The sequence below is a fragment of the Argopecten irradians genome, chromosome 9 (assembly GCF_041381155.1).
Source record: "Argopecten irradians isolate NY chromosome 9, Ai_NY, whole genome shotgun sequence".
Taxonomy (NCBI): domain Eukaryota; kingdom Metazoa; phylum Mollusca; class Bivalvia; order Pectinida; family Pectinidae; genus Argopecten; species Argopecten irradians.
This window is the reverse complement of record NC_091142.1, coordinates 25,948,152-25,961,362: the sequence shown is the minus strand read 5'-3', so window position 1 is coordinate 25,961,362 and position 13,211 is coordinate 25,948,152. Positions and strand designations below refer to the sequence as shown.

Below are 13,211 nucleotides of genomic sequence, written 5' to 3'. Positions count from 1 at the left end.
AGAAACAGAGCAGACAAATTATTATAAAAAGAACAAGAAACAGAGCAGACAAATCATCATCAGATGAACAAGAAACAGAGCAGACAAATCATTATCAGAAACAAGAAACAGAACAGACAAATCATTATCAAAGAACAAGAAGCAGAGCAGACAAATCATTATCAGACAGAACAAGAAGCAGAGCAGACAAATCATTATCAGAAGAACAAGAAACATAGCAGACAAATCATTATCAGAATAACAAGAAACATGGCAAACAAATCATTATCAGAAGAACAAGAAACAAGTAGACAAATCATTATCAGAAAAACAAGAAACTGAGCAGACAAATCATTATCAGAGAAAGAAACAAACTGAAGTCAGAAACTGAATCATTATTGCAATATAAGTTACATATGAAAAAAAACTTAAGTTTTGACTTAGTCAGCACTTTTGTTTCGAGAAGAAGGGCCCAAGAAACAAGCAACAGAGCAGACAAATCATTATCAGAATAACAAGAAACATGGCAGACAAATCATTATCAGAAGAACAAGAAACATAGTAGACAAATCATTATCAGAAGAACAAGAAACAGAGCAAACAAATCATTATCAGAAGAACAAGAAACAGAGCAAACAAATCATTATCAGACGAACAAGAAGCAGAGCAGACAAACATTATCAGAAGAACAAGAAACAGAGCAGACAAATAATTATCAGAAGAAAATGAAACAGAGCAAACAAATCATTATCAGAAGAAAATGAAATACACATATTTTACTATAGCATGAATCAATACCAAAACAAGATATATCTATTTTATTTAAGAAAAGAAAAAAAGGAAAAAAAAAAAAAAGATATTTTGTACAAAATTTTACAAGTCTGATCTATTTTCTTGGGTACAGATCTAAGATTGTGGTGTCAATAGGATTTATTCTGACTGAGTCATCCATAACTAAACAAAGATTTCTTGAAAAAAACTAAATGGACTTGAGTTAGAAAGAAAATGAAGAAGAGGAAATTAAAGAAGAGGACTTAAGTTTGGAGATACTTAAATAAAGTAAACACTGTATTGTATTGTTTTATTCCATAATACTGTGAACCAAATTATAGTCGTAGGTTTATAAATATAGTTAGCAATATTGTAGCTCAAAAGACTTATAGACCGATAATGCTATTGTCTTTATAGAGCTACAATTTGTGCCTATTACTGCTAATGAAGCAACAAAATGATCATGCAAATCATTTTTAAAATCTCTATGCATTTTATCTTACTTGTTTTAGATCGCTTACCTACTAGGCAATATAAATGAACTGTATAAAATATCAAATTCACAGCTAGATGTTATTTTTTCACTTATGGGCTTTTCGAAGGAAAAGTGTATAACACGTCTGCAAATAATGAATTTGAAGTCTCATGAGTGGTCAAGTAGATATTAAGAATGGTTGTTATGTTTCTTTTGGACAAAAATAATGTATAAATGCATGTATACACTGAAAATAATTGGAAACCTACAACGAAGTATAGAAAATTGTGACCAAGTGATTTTCTGAGGCAGCGCTCCACTACAGCACATAGGCACCATTTCGTATCCGTCCGAGTATAGTAGGCCCGGTACGTATATTTGTTCTATACTTTGTAGAAAATGCCAACAAATAATACTACATATATATATAGGTACAGTGTATGTGAAACAATGTTACATAATTGATCTGATACACAAAAATATGCTCCTTGATATTCAACAACAAATCAATATTGCCATTACATAAACCCCAGTGGTAAAATACAAATGCAAGTAAAATATAAATTGAAATGTGTACGTTATAACATCTCGATAATTATGAGCATGATATCAGGTTGGTGTAGTTACATATAAGTAGTTGGTATATACATATTTATATATATATATATACAAGAAAAATAAAAATAACAAAATCATTTTTTGCCGTGTCATTACAGCAATTCAAGAATTTATGAGTCATTACAGGATGAAAGCGCCTGCAAGAAATCCTGAATTCCTGAAGAGCCGTCATGACACAGGGAAAGCACTTACCCTTGGAAGAAATTTAGTCATTGTTGTTATTTTTCTTACATTTTCATTTTTTCATTCCATTTGGAAATTCTTTCTACTAATATATATACCATCTCAATAACATAGTAATGTATAGACAAGAGGCCCATGGGCCTTAACAGTCATCTGACTCATGTCACAAAACAACAAAGTCACAGTATAAAGTAGTGGTTAACAATTAATACAAGAGGCCCAGAGGGCCTGTATCGCTCACCTGGTTTTTTGTTAGTAATTATCACAAGAATCTGACAATTAGAAAAATAAGCAAAATTGACTCCCAAAGTTTAAATTTGAATCACAACCATACAATGATGCTATTGATACCATACAAATATGCTATCCAATACATAGGTTCAGAGACAAAGTAATTTAAATGAAAATAGTAGCCTAATTGACCTTTTTGACCTCGCATCTATTGCCGTTAAAGGCCCCAGGGGTCAGCCCTATCATTTGTACAATTTCAAATCCCAACCCTATAAGGATGCTACCATTGCATTATAAGTGCTTTTCCATTCTTAGTTGCAGAGAAGAAGTCGTTTATATGGAAATAGCTAAAATTGACCCCTTTTGACCCCACCCTTCAGGCTCCCGGGGGGGTCAGCCCTATCATTTGCAAATTTTTGAATCCAAACCCTATAAGGATGTAACCATTGCATTATTTGCGCAATCCCATGTTAAGTTGCAGAGAAAAAGTCATTTATATGGAAATTGACCACTTTTGACCCCGCCCCTAAGGCCCCCGGGGTCAGCCCTATCATTGCTCAATTTGGAATCCCCAGCCTACAAGGATGCTACCATTGCATTATGGGTGCTATACCATGCTTAGTTGCAGAGAAGAAGTCATTTATATGGAAATAGCCAAATTGACCCCTTTTGGCCCCGCCCCTCAGGCCCCCCGGGGGTCAGCCCTATCATTTGCACAATTTTGAATCCCCACACTATAAGGATGCTACCATTGCATAATGGGTGCTATACCATGCTTAGTTGCAGAAAAGAAGTCCATTTATATGGAAATAGCCAAATTGACCCCTTTTGACCCCGCCCCTCAGGCCCCGGGGGTTCAGCCCTATTATTTGCACAATTTTGAATCCCCACCCTATAAGGATGCTACCATTGCATTATGGGTGCTATACCATACTTAGTTTCAGAGAAGAAGTCGTTTATATGGAAATAGCCAAATTGGCCCCTTTTGACCCCGCCCCTCAGGCCCCCGGGGGGGTCAGCCCCATTATTTGTACAATTTTGAATCCCCACCCTATTAGGATGATATCGTTGCATTATGGGTGCTATCCCATGCTTGGTTTCAGAGAAGAAGTCGTTTATTACCGGAAATAGCCAAATTGACCCCTTTGACCTCGCCCCCTCAGCCCCCCCCCCCGGGAGTCAGCCCCATTATTTGTACAATTTTGAATTCCCCACCCTATAACGATATTACAATTGCATTATGAGTGCTATCTCATGCTTAGTTTTCAGAGAAGAAGTCGTTTATATGGAAATAGCCAAATTGACCCCATTTGACCTCGCCCCTCAGCCCCCCCTCGGGAGTCAGCCCCATCATTTGTACAATTTTGAATCCCCACCCTATAAGGATGCAACCATTGCATTATGGGTGCTATCCCATGCTTGGTTTCAGAGAAGAAGTTGTTTATATGGAAAATAGCCAAATTGACCCCTTTTGGGCCCGCCCCTCAGGCCCCCGGGGGGTCAGCCCCATCATTTGTACAATTTTCAGTAGTAGCCCATAAGAATGCTACCAGTCAAATTTTATTGAAATCCGATCAGCGTTTATGGAGAAGAAGTCGATTGTTGACGGACGCCGGACGCCGGACGCTGCGGTATCCCCCATAAGCTCACCTCGGTCCTTTGGACCAGGTGAGCTAATAAGCAATACAAGGAACTCCTTTGTTGAATATGTAATTTTCTGAAATAGGTCAAGGTCATTTGTTGAACAAACTTGATAGCCCTTCATCCATATATGGTTGTAACCCATTCAAGGATGAAGGAGGAGTCAGATTTTAAAGCCAAATTTCAGCACATTCTATCCCCATGGGTCTTACCTCGTCCTTTATAAAATATGATTGTCCTCACCTAAAGTTCCCCCAATAATGTATCATACCAAATTTGGTTGCCATCCATCCAAAAATGAAGGAGGAGTAGGATTTTACAGCTAAAATTAACAAATTTGTCCTTTTGGGGCCCCACGCCTCAGCCCCTAGGAGTTGCCCCAGGCTCATTTATATAAAAATGATTGTCCTTACCAAATGATGTTTCACAAAAAATATGGATGAAATACATCCAAGGATGAAGGAGGAGTAGGATTTTAAAGGTGAAATTAAGGAAAATTTTGCCCTTTAGGGGCCCTGCCCCTCTGCCCCTAGGGGTCGGATCTATTTTTAAAACACCCCAAAGAAAGATCCTGACATTTTGAGGGATCTTTTTCCCTGCCAAACTTTTCAAACACATAACATATAAAATTTGAGTACAGATCGCTATAGTAAATTTCCCTTCAACAATGAAATCTAAGAGGGGTCGGATCTAAAAGCATTTTTTTTAAAATGCATTATCTCATTTAGAAAGATCCCTTGAAACTTTCTGAGAAATAGCGGTAATTGAAACTTTAAACAATCAAAATCCAATATGGCCGTCGTTGTTAATCTTGTTTACCGATCGGTCCCAATTTAAACAATATGCACAACTATTGTATGTCCTTGGGGAACCTTCATATGAAATTAACATAAACGAATTCATACTTTTACAATGTAATGCACAGGTAATTTCAAACTTTAACTATCAAAATGAAAGCCATCTTGTTTGCCAAAAATCTGAAAATTTGAATATGCACAACTGAGGGAAACCTATTAGTGAAATTTGAGAAAGATTGTTGTTACTTTTTGAGTAATAGCGGAAAAATATTTTGTCAAAATCCAAGATGGCCCCTTTCGGCCATTTGTTCACCATCGGTCCCCAATGAAATTGTATATGACATCTTAGGTCCTACCTACATTGAAATTTTTGAGAAAATCCCTTCAAAGTACTTTTTGAGTAATAGAGCGGTAAACATAACTTTAAACTGTCAAAATCCAAGATGGCCACCTGTCGGCCATTCTTGTTCACCGATCGTATCCCAAAAATGGTAATATGCACATCTAGGGTCCTAGGGGAACTACCAACATATGAAATTTGAGAAAGATCCCTTCAGTACTTTTTGAGTAATAGCGGTAACAAACTTTAACTGTCAAAATCCAAGATGGCCACCTGTCGCCATTCCTTGTTCACCGATCGGACTCCCAAATGTATAAAATATTAGTAATATGCATACAAAACTAGGGTCCTAGGGAAACCTACATATGAAATTTGAGAAAGATCCCTTCAGTACTTATTCTGAGAAAATAGCGGTAACAAACTTTAACTATCAAAATCCAAGATGGCCACCTGTCGGCCATCTTGTTGACCGACGTCGGATTTCCCAAACCAATGACAATATGCACAACTAGGCCCCTAGGGGAACCTATATATGAAATTTGAGAAGATCCCTCGCAGTACTTTTTGAGAAATAGCAGTAACAAACTTTAAAACTATCAAAATCCAAGATGGCTGCCTGCCGGCTTCAAACTTGTTGACACTGATCAGTCCCCAAATGCAATACGCACAATAGAGTCCTAGGGAAACCTGTACATAAAATTTGAGAAAGATCCCTTCAGCACTTTTTTGAGAAATATGCGATAAAAACAAAACTTTAAACTATCACAAGATGATCCTCCAGAGGGATCTTGGCGCCCACCAAAGAATGATCTATGTCTGACAATGGAAAGAGGGATCTTTTCTCTGCTTTTCAAACTTTTGCAAACATAACTACATATAAAATTTGAGACAGATGGCTTCAGTACTTTACTCTGAGAAATAGCAGTAACAAACTACAACTATCATTCCAAGATGGCTCCTTGGCGGCCATCTTGTAAATCGATCCCAGTCCCAAATCGAAATGCACAACCAATGCATATGAGGAACCTATGGTTATTTTTGCAGAAGAAGAAATACTTTATGATGGAATATGAAAGCCAAATTTAACTATCCCCTTTTAAGATGGCAAGCCCCTCAGGCGTCCATTTTGTTGACCGATCATCCCCACAACAAGAGCCCACAGGGAAACCTACATTGCATAATATGTTATCCCTTCAGTTTTTTGAGAAATAAGTCACATATTTAAATATCAAATTTATTTTTTGAAAGCCCGGCCATTTGTTGACCCCGATCGATCCAAAAACGCCCTATTATTTGCACAATTTTGAATCCCCAGGGAAATATGAAATATGAGAAAGACCATTGCATTATGGGTGAGAAATAGCATACTTAATTTTTAACTATAAAAGTCCAATATGGAAATAGCCAAATTTGACCCCTTTTGATCCAAAAACGCATTATGCCCAACTAGGCCCTAGGGGAACCTACATATTGAAATTTGAGAAAGATCCCTTAGTACTTTCTGAGAAATAGCGATAACAAACTTTAAGTTATTAAAATCCAAGATGGCTGCCTGACGGCCATCTTGTTAAACACGATTGGGTCCCAAAGATGCAATATGCACAACTAGGGCCCTAGGGGAACCTACATATGAAATTTGAGGAAAGAATCCCTTTAGTTTGACTTTCTGAGAAATAGCGATTAACAAACTTTAAGTATAAAATCCATTGATGTCTGCCTGGAGCGGCCATCTTGTTAACCGATTGGTCACCAAAATGCAATATGCAACAACGTAGGGCCCTAGGGGAACCTACATATGAAAAAATTTGAGAAAGATCCCTTCAGTACTTTCTGAGAAATAGTGAATAACAAAACTTTAAGGTATCAAAATCCCAAGATGGCTGCTGGTCGGCCATCTTGTTAACCGAATTGGTCCCAAATGCAATATGCACAACTAGGGCCCTAGGTAACCTACATATAGAAATTTGAGAAGTGATCTTCTTCAGTACTATTCTGAGAATAGCGATTAAACAAACTTTAAGTAGATCAAAATACAAGATGGCTGCCGTGGCGGCCATCTTGATTAAACCGATTGGTCCCAAAATGTCAAATATTGCACAACTAGGGCCCTAGGGAACCTACAAATGAAATTTGAGAAAGATCCCTTCAGTGGCTTTCTGAGAATATCGATAACAAGATTGTTAACGGACGGACGGACGGAAGGACGGACGGAAGGACGGACGGACCACGACAAAAAGCGATTTTGAAATAGCCACCAATCTGAAGATGTGTGGGCTAAAAATCCCGAAGATGGAGGCTGCCTGGTCGGCCAACTTGTTGACCGATCATTCCCCAAAATTGCAATACGCACAACTAGAGTCCTAGGAAAACCTGTACATAAAATTGAGAAAGATCCCTTCAGTCAGCACTTTTTGAGAAATAGCGATAACAACTTTAAACTATCAAAATCCAAGATGGCCGCCTTCCGCCATCTTGTTGACCGATCGTGTCCCAAAATGCCATATGGCACAACATAAATTCCTAGGGAACCCTCCATATTAAAATTGATGAAAGATCCTTCAGCACTTTCTGAATTAATCGGTAACAAGGAATTGTTAACGGAGACGGAACGACCGGTAAGGACGGACGGAAGGAAACGGAAGGACGGCACGGACTGACGGACCACAGGACGAAAGGCGATTTGGAATAACCCACCAAAGGCTGATGATGGTGGGCTAAAAATATAATTGTCCTTCCACAATGATGTTATCAACACATCAAAAGAAAAACAACATATTGGATGTAATCCACTCAAGGGTTAAAGGAGGAGTAGGCTTCTTGTAATAAATAGTCCTTACGCACGACGCATCGGGCCCGGACACACGAGCGCCGGGACAACCACAACGCCGGAAAAATAACCATGATGACAATTAGGTGATCTCTGACCTTCGGTCAGATGACCTATAAAAGTATGACATTTGGACATTGAAACATTTTAGTGTGAATGAAGTGTTTTAATTTGAATATGATTAATATAGGGACATCTCTGTAAATGATTTGAAAAATCTTGACAATACTCACAAGTACACTTTTTCAGTATGATACATACCTTATACATTTAATTGGATATATGATAATTTGTAACATTAGCTTGATTTTGATTTGAAAAAAAATGTAATTCTTTACCAATTTACTGTTTTGAAGTATAGATATAGATATTATATAGATAAATTTAAAGAAAAAACCCTTACGGACTAAATCTAAAAGAAATAAAAACATTAACGACTGAACAAGTGACTATTCAGTCTTATTTGTTTTGTAATCTAAAATATTTAAATATTATATATATAATAGAGATTTCTAATTCTAATGCATGTATGACAATAACTCTGATTAACCAACCATAGAACAACATATGACATACTATGTACAAAGGAAACACCAAATTTATGACCATACATGTACAAATGTAACACCCATATTAAGACATACATGTACAATGTAAACGCCATATTATGACTTAATCATGTTCTATGTAACACCTATTATTTAAGACATACTTGTACAATGTAACCACCATAATTATGGACATACATGAACAATGTAACACCATTTTTTGCTACTTACATGTACAATGTAACACCACTATTATGACATACATGTTCATGTAAACAATATACACATGTACAATATTAAGACATACATGTACAATGATACAATGTAATGTACGCCATATATTATGACATACATGTACAATGTAACACCATATTAACATACATGACATATATATATATATACAATGAAAGGACTCTGACATACCATCATTAATAACACTGTGCTAGGAGTTATTTTCAGAGCTTGGCTGTCGTTGAATTGACACTCGTAATTCTGACTTACGTCCATACGTACTCCTTGATGGTGAACTTGTTGAAGAATTCATCGAGGAATAACCAGTGTTATTCTCTATGCTGTTTGGAGTCACGTTACGTGTTTGTCGGTTACCAGGGGAGGTAACTCTGTACAAATCCTTCATTAATTGCAATTTCGAGCAACAACAATGAACAGCAACAAAACCTCCTAGTTGGAGTCCACCAAGGAAGAAAAAAATAATAATCCAAATGACACTTTTTAGTTACCTTACCATTTTCATCACATGATCGACAATTTATATTTCCCTGGTCCTCGCCGAAAAAAAACATCTATTTTTTGAAGCAATACATTGTTCCGATCCCTAGGAAACTTCCGATACCAGTGAACAGGTAAAAAAGTCCCATGATGATTCCCTTCATGGAGCGAGGCGCCATCTGGTAGGCAAAGTCAATACCTGAAAAGGGAGATAACAAATAGACACTATAGTATTAATATTTTGTATACACAAGCAAATATATTAAAGTGCATGAATCTCATACCGTGATTTTTTAGGTACATTTGGGGCAGAATAAAGGCCCCTTCCCCTAGAGAAATTTTGCTGTATTTTCCCAATTTTATGTAAATATTTCCTAAATAAAATTTAAACAAGCAAATTCGTGGAATTTCCATCCCCCACTTTCAGGACATATTGTAGGTAACCATTATTGAGGTTAGGTTTAACCTTGGTTGAAACATGAAAAAAATAAACAGAAGTCTTATTCGGAAGTAAGATGTGTAAAATAATGTCCACTGAAAGTGACTATTAAACTTAACTGAGCTCTTAAGGCATTTAACTTTGATACTAACTTTTTAGAAAATCGATTTACATTAGTTACAATTATTGCACAGGGAATGGCAGAAAATGACGTTTTTAGTATATCAAAGGGCCATAACTCCACTACATAATGTCAGCCAAAAGTGGCAATCAAACTTGCCAAGCCCTAAAGGCATTTGAACTTGTTGCCAAGTTTGAAGAAAATCGGTTTATATTTATTAGAGTTATTGCAGGAAAATGGCAGAAAATGATTTTTTTATTAAATCAAAGGGCCATAACTCTGCTAAATAAGGTCTGTTGCAAGTGGCGATCGAACTTCGCCGAGCCTTTAAGACATTTAACTTTGTTACCAAGTTTGAAGAAAATCGATTAATATTTATTACAGTTATTGTATGGAGGTGGCAGAAAATGACTTATTTCTTATTAAATTAAAGGGCAATAACTCTGCTATTTAAGATCTGCCAAAAGTAGCGATCGAACTTGGCACCAAGTTTTAACAATATTAGTTTTAACATTTGTTAGTTATTACACAGAAACTACAGAAAAATGACATTTGTAGTAAGTTAAAGGGCCATAACTCTGATAAATAACATCCGCTGAAAGAGTTGATCAAACCTGGGCAGGGCATCCAACCTTGGTTACCAAGTTTGAAGAAAATGCATAATATTTATTACAGTTTATTGTATAGAAGTGGGCAGAAACTGACCTTTTTTCTTTATTTAAGGCAAAAGGCCATAAAACCTCTAAATAAGGTCCGATGAAAGTCACAATTAAACCTTGGAACGAGTCCTTGAAGCATTTAACCTTCGCAAGAAGTGTGAAGAAATTTGGTTTACATTTGCTTACACTTATTGGCACATAAAATGGCAGAAAATGACGTTTTTAAAATTCAAAGGGCCATAACTCCGCTAAATAAGGTCCTGTTGCAAGTGGCGATCGAACTTCGCCGAGCCTTAAGACATTTAACTTTGTTACCTAAGTTTGAAGAAAATCGGACTTGATATTTAATTACAGTTATTGTATGGAGGTGGCATAAAAATGACTTAATTATTTTCTTATTAAATTAAAGGGCAATAACTCTGCTATTTAAGGATCTGCCAAAAGAAGCGATCTACACCTTGGCACCAAGTTTTTAAACATATTAGTTTTAACATTTGTTAGTTCTTACACAGAAACTAGAGAAAAAATGACATTTGTATTAAGTCTTAAAAGGGCCATAACTCTGATAAATAACATCCGCTGAAAGAGTTGGATCAAACACTGGCAGGCACTTAAGGCATCCATCCTTGTTACCAAGTTTGAAGAAAATCGGTTAATATTTATTACAGTTATTGTATAGAACGTGGCAGAAACTGACTTTTTTTTTATTTAAGCAAAGGGCCATAACTCCTCTAAATAAGGTCCGTTGAAAGTCACAATTAAACTTGGCCGAGTCCTTGAAGCATTTAATCTTCGCAAGTAAGAGTTTGAAGAAATTTGGTTTACATTTGTTACACTTATTGCACAAAAAACACTGGCAGAAAAATGACGTTTTTAGTAATTCAAAGGGCCATAACTCCGCTAAATAAGGTCCATCGACAGTCGCGTTCGAAGTTGGCTGAGCCCTTAAGGGATTACACCTTGTCACCAAGTTTGAAGAAAATCGGTTTACATTTGTTACAGTTATTGCACGGAAACGAAGTGTGACAGACAGACGGACAGACAGACGGAAGGACAGACGGACGGACAGACGGCAAACCCAAATTAATATCCCCCGTTCAGAGAAAGGAGCGGGGGATAAAAAAGAACATCTCTAAAATAATACATATTTCAAGAAAAATTCAATTTATTTATATTCCACAATTTGAAAAGGTACAGGCCTCTGAAATTATTAAGTAAGAAAATCACTGACATGTATAATGGTAATATGATTGCTTTTATTGTAAATAGTAAACAATTTCTAATAAAAAAGTTTTAAATGAGATTAAAGCATATGTTCAATGTCAGTTTTATTATAATAAGACTTGGCATTAAAAGTGGGTACCTGCACTCACAGGCAAAAACTTCGCTGACACCACCAATCAGAGCATATTGAGGAATCTGCCATAAAAATATTCATAATTCCGCAGCATTGTATGATGAATTAAATGGAGGATGAGAAATGACAAAGTAAATTTATACAAGGAAAGTGAAAATTTTTACAGTAAATACTTTATTAACAAAATAATTTTTTAAAAAATCTTAATTATAGGAAATATGACATCAATGAAAATGTTCACAGAAGGTCAATTCACCTTACACATTTGATCAAAGTGACCTTGACCTTTGTCATTTATATCTATTTTATTCAATATACAACTGTGTGACTTGTAAAACTGCCCAGTGGCGCTGCAAGTAAATTTTATCTATCACATATAATCTGCCTGATATCCACTGATTTCGGCCGTGCAGTATTTTTGCGTATGTCATTAGTGTAATATGACCTGGAACTATTTTCATTAGTTGAAAAACCATTGTAACGACAGAGAGAAACAATAAAATGATGTCAGGAAAAATGATGTGACGTCAGGATTACGAGGACAGACAGCGTGACAAAATGTTGGTTTCTGCTTGATTTTTCGAAATATATTTTGACCGTTAAACATTCGTTTGTTATGAGAGCGATAGGTATCTGAGATATGCGATATAAATTATCTTAAATTTGTGTTCATTTCATACCGATATTTTATGAAACAACGTCTTGAAAATTTTAATTTTTTTGCTCACGCCAAGGCTTGTTTCATAAAATCTCATATGAAATGAACAATCATGTAAGGATCCTATAATATTGTAAGTAAAGTAGAGGTATATTATCAAAGACTCTTTCATATGTGGGATATGAAGGATAGGAATATTCTACCCGAGGGTCACAAAATTTAGAGCATAAAACCCAAGGCTTGCCGAGGGTTTTTGCAACATTCTGTGATCCCGAGAGTAGAATATCTCTAACCTTCATACTCATCTATGAAAGAGTATTTTTCTTTCATAACTCAACACGTTTTATTGCAAATTTTAACAACTATAATATCCCGCCATTTTGAAATAAATTCGAAGAAATGCACGACTGAAACTTTCCATACACGAAAAAATACGTGATATTTTCAACAAAAATTCCGGTTGCTTTGCATCTTTTAATAGTAAAACCAGTCAAGTTTTGTGAAAAAAATGGTTTAAAAAAAAATTACCGATGAAATAGAAATTTTGCGTTGACGGTCGCCGTGACGTCAAGAGGTTTTAATGCAATGGGTAGTAGCCATGCAATACAGGCGACATGAGTGTATTGCCCTAGACCAACCAGTATTACACCCATAGGTATGAAAGAATAAACTTATATACATATTTATGATCAGTATACTTATCATTTACTACAACGATGGCAAAATATGTTTCTTAACAAATAAAACTTTATCATTGTTTTATCTATTGTATTCATTTGGGAGAACAATAATCATGGGTCATGAAACCTTGTGGAATGCTCTCCACCTTATTTTGACT

General features: G+C 36.1%; 1 pseudogene; it reads right to left on the bottom strand.

Moving 5' to 3' along the window:
• Positions 1 to 8,808: 8,808 nt before the first annotated feature.
• LOC138331888 (solute carrier family 15 member 4-like) overlaps positions 8,809 to 13,211 on the bottom strand; it is a 51,622-nt pseudogene continuing 47,219 nt past the window's right edge.